Genomic DNA, 5000 nt, shown 5'->3' on the forward strand with positions numbered 1-5000 from the left:
CAAGGCGCCTGAAAGGCCAAGGGAGCCCAACCCAGCAATGCCCAGCCAAGGCCAGGCATTCCAGTGCCTACCCGGGCAAAAACGCCCAAAGCATGCCCCATTCGTTAGCCTATCCAGGCAAAAACGCCCAAAACCAGCCCATTCCAGTGCCTATCCGGGGAAAACGCCCAAAGCATGCCCATTCCTTAGCCTATCCAGGCAAAAACGCCCAAAACCAGCACATTCCAGTGCCTATCCGGGCAAAAACGCCCTAAGCCTGCGCATTCCAGCGCCCCGCAGCATGCCACCCTCCTATAGGGTTTGCGCAACCAACCCGCCTAACCACCAGTGGCAACCAAAGGTGCTGTTAGCGACGACATCTGAAGACGCAACGAGACGCGACGGGTTTGCGCCCAGACGCGACGAGGCGATGCGGGATCTGCGCCCAACCGTGCCTACACCCGCCGACTTGATGCGGGAGCTGCTGGCCCAAGCATGCCTAGCGTGCAAGGCCTGCGTGCAAGGCTAGTGTGCAAGGCTCGTGGGCAAGGCTAGTGCGCAAGGCTAGTGCCCAAGGTCTGTGTGCAAGGCTAGTGCCCAAGGCTAGTGAGCATGGCCTGTGTGCAAGGCTAGTGTGCAAGGCTTGTATGCAAGGCTAGTGTGCAAGGCTGGTGTGCAAGGCTTGTGGGCAAGGCTGGTGCGCAAGGCTAGTTCCCAAGGGTTGTGTGCAAGGCTAGTGCCCAAGGCAAGTGCGCAAGGCTCGTGCCCAAAGCTAGTGCGCAAGGCTTGTGTGCAAGGCTACTGCGATGGGCCAGTGCCCAAGGCTTGTGAGCAAGGCTTGTATGCATGGCTTGTGTGCAAGGCTAGCGTCCAAGGCTTGTGCGCATGGCTTGTGCGCAAGGCTTGTGTCCAAGGCTTTTGTGCAAGGCTCGTGCGCAAGGCTAGTGTGCAAGGCTTGTGCGCATTGGCAGGTAGCCCACCAGCATGCACGATCCAAATGCCACTCACGCGACAACACGGTGCCAAGCCGGGCATGGTGTGCACTCAAAACCAATCAACGGACAGAGGTCATGCGTCATGGGGGGGATCTAGCAAGGCCATGGGGAAGGTCATGGAGGACCTTGGAAGCAAGCGCAAGACGAGAGCGAATCGAACAAGGGGCCAGGACGAGGCCTTGTGCCCATGGTCTTCGCAAGACAGCGTCCAAGGCACCCGAAAGCCCAAGGGAACCCAAACCCGGCCGACACTTGCAATCGCACATGCTCTCTGCAACACACCATCAATGCCGCCCAACGGGGCCAGCACGAGCAGTCCTCCGCGGTCCCCTGGCCCTGCGCACGTTTGTCTTCGAAACCGAGCATCAATGCCACAGAAAGTGCCGGGGCGCCAGCTGGAGCCATCATCCGCGTTGCCATGGCTCGCTTGGCCTTGGCTTGCCAGGCCCCGACACGAGCAATCGCGCATTTTCTTTGCAACCGACCATCAATGCCGCCCAACGGGGCCAGCACGAGCAGTCATCCGCGGTCCCCTGGCCCTGCGCACGTTTGTCTTTGAAACCGAGCATCAATGCCACAGAAAGTGCCGGGGCGCCAGCTGGAGCCATCATCCGACGTGCCATGGCTCTGGTCCCATGGTCTTCGCAACCGAGCATTCGTGACACCCGCGGGGCCAGGACACCAACCCTTCCGACACGAGCATTCGCGCATGTTCTTTGGCCACACAACGGCGCCAGCACGAGCAAAATCATCCGCGGTGCGGTGGCCTTGCACGGCCTTTTGTCTTTGGAACCAACCATCAGTGCCACGGGAAGTGCCGGAGTCCCGGCATCCGCGGTGCCAAGTCATTGCGCCCTTGGTCTCTGCAGCGGGGCATGCCGGGCACTCCCAACCATTGCAAGCAAGCAAGCAAGCAAGAAAGAAAGTAAGTAAGTAAGTAAGTATTACATATAGGGGCGGGACATGCGGGGAGATCTGCGAAACGTGCATTACGGGGCACACGCGTACCTACCGGGGCATACCGACCCCTATTGGGGCACACGTGTGCATATCGGGGCATACCGGGCCTATCGGGGCACACGCGTACATACCGGGGCATACCGAGCCCTACTGGGGCACACGTGCGCATATCGGGGCGTACCAAGCCTATCGGGGCATACGCATGTATCCCAAGGCATACCGAGTCTATCCGGGCATACGCGTTCATACCGGGGCGTAACGGGCCTATCGGGGCATACTTGGGCATATCCGGGCAAAAAATGCCCAAAACTTGCGCAACCTTGGCAACCGTGGTCCATTCCTCTCTATATGCCTAGCCTTGCCAACCGTGGTCCATTCCTCACTATATGCCATGGCCTTGTGCCCATGGTCTTCCCAAGACAGCGTCCAAGGCCCCCGGAAGGCCAAGGGAGCCCAACCCAGCAATGCCCTGCTATGGCAAGCCAAGGCCAAGCATTCCGGTGCCTATCCGGGCAAAAATGCAATTCCTCTCTATATGCCTAGCCTTGGCAACCGTGGTCCATTCCCCACCATATGCCATGGCCTTGTGCCCATGGTCTTCCCAAGACAGTGTCCAAGGCGCCCGGAAGGCCAAGGGAGCCCAACCCAGCAATGCCCTGCTTTGGCAAGCCAAGGCCAAGCATTCCGGTGCCTAACCTTGGCAACCGTGGTCCTTTCCTCACCATATGCCATGGCCTTGTGCCCATGGTCTTCGCAAGACATCGTCCAAGGCGCCCAAAAGGCCAAGGGAGCCCAACCCAGCAATGCCTTGCTAGGACAAGCCAAGGCCAAGCATTCCGGTGCCTATCCGGGCAAAAACGCCCAAAGCATGCCCATTCCTTAGCCTATCCAGGCAAAAACGCCCAAAATCTGCACATTCTAGTGCCTATCCGGGCAAAAACGCCCACCAGCATGCCACCCTCCTATAGGGTTTGCGCAACCAACCAGCCTAACCACCAGTGGCAACCAAAGGTGCTGTTAGCGACGACTTCTGAAGACGCAACGAGACGCGACGTGTTTGCGCCCAGACGCGACGAGACGATGCGGGATCTGCGCCCAAGAATGCCTAGACCCGTCGACTTGATGCGGGATCAGCTCGCCCAAGCATGCCTAGTGTGCAAGGCCTGTGTGCAAGGCTAGTGTCCAAGGCTAGTGTGCAAGGCTCATGTGGAACGCTAGTGCGCAAGGCTAGTGCCCAAGGCTTGTGTGCCAGGCCCGTGTGCAAGGCTAGTGTCCAGGGCTTGTGTGCATTGCTTGAGTGCAAGGCTTGTGTGCATTGCTCGAGTGCATGGCTTGTGTGCAAGGGTTGTGCGCAAGGCTAGTGTGCGGGGCTTGTGCGCATGGCTAATGTGCACGGCTTGTGTGCATGGCTACCGTGCAAGGCTAGTTTGCATGGCTAGGGTGCAAGGCTCGCATGCGAGGCTAGTGTGCAAGGCTGCGTGCAAGGGAAGCGTGCAGGGCGAGTGTGCGAGGCCACTGTGCACGGCGCCAGCACTAGCGAGCCATCATCCGCGTTGCCATGGCTCGCTTGGCCTTGGCTTGCCAGGCCCCGACACGAGCAATCGCGCATTTTCTTTGCAACCGACCATCAATGCCGCCCAACGGGGCCAGCACGAGCAGTCATCCGCGGTCCCCTGGCCCTGCGCACGTTTGTCTTTGAAACCGAGCATCAATGCCACAGAAAGTGCCGGGGCGCCAGCTGGAGCCATCATCCGACGTGCCATGGCTCGCTTGGCCTTGGCTTGCCGGGCCCCGACACGAGCAATCGCGCATTTTCTTTGCAACCGACCATCAATGCCGCCCAACGGGGCCAGCACGAGCAGTCATCCGCGGTCCCCTGGCCCTGCGCACGTTTGTCTTTGAAACCGAGCATCAATGCCACAGAAAGTGCCGGGGCGCCAGCTGGAGCCATCATCCGACGTGCCATGGCTCTGGTCCCATGGTCTTCGCAACCGAGCATTCGTGACACCCGCGGGGCCAGGACACCAACCCTTCCGACACGAGCATTCGCGCATGTTCTTTGGCCACACAACGGCGCCAGCACGAGCAAAATCATCCGCGGTGCGGTGGCCTTGCACGGCCTTTTGTCTTTGGAACCAACCATCAGTGCCACGGGAAGTGCCGGAGTCCCGGCATCCGCGGTGCCAAGTCATTGCGCCCTTGGTCTCTGCAGCGGGGCATGCCGGGCACTCCCAACCATTGCAAGCAAGCAAGCAAGCAAGAAAGAAAGTAAGTGAGTAAGTAAGTATTACATATAGGGGCGGGACATGCGGGGAGATCTGCGAAACGTGCATTACGGGGCACACGCGTACCTACCGGGGCATACCGACCCCTATTGGGGCACACGTGTGCATATCGGGGCATACCGGGCCTATCGGGGCACACGCGTACATACCGGGGCATACCGAGCCCTACTGGGGCACACGTGCGCATATCGGGGCGTACCAAGCCTATCGGGGCATACGCATGTATCCCAAGGCATACCGAGTCTATCCGGGCATACGCGTTCATACCGGGGCGTAACGGGCCTATCGGGGCATACTTGGGCATATCCGGGCAAAAAATGCCCAAAACTTGCGCAACCTTGGCAACCGTGGTCCATTCCTCTCTATATGCCTAGCCTTGCCAACCGTGGTCCATTCCTCACTATATGCCATGGCCTTGTGCCCATGGTCTTCCCAAGACAGCGTCCAAGGCCCCCGGAAGGCCAAGGGAGCCCAACCCAGCAATGCCCTGCTATGGCAAGCCAAGGCCAAGCATTCCGGTGCCTATCCGGGCAAAAATGCGATTCCTCTCTATATGCCTAGCCTTGGCAACCGTGGTCCATTCCCCACCATATGCCATGGCCTTGTGCCCATGGTCTTCCCAAGACAGTGTCCAAGGCGCCCGGAAGGCCAAGGGAGCCCAACCCAGCAATGCCCTGCTTTGGCAAGCCAAGGCCAAGCATTCCGGTGCCTAACCTTGGCAACCGTGGTCCTTTCCTCACCATATGCCATGGCCTTGTGCCCATGGTCTTCGCAAGACATC

Source organism: Tasmannia lanceolata, unplaced genomic scaffold (genome assembly GCF_043159265.1).
Source record: "Tasmannia lanceolata isolate RefF3 unplaced genomic scaffold, GAP_Taslan_0.1 ptg000119l, whole genome shotgun sequence".
Lineage (NCBI taxonomy): Eukaryota > Viridiplantae > Streptophyta > Magnoliopsida > Canellales > Winteraceae > Tasmannia > Tasmannia lanceolata.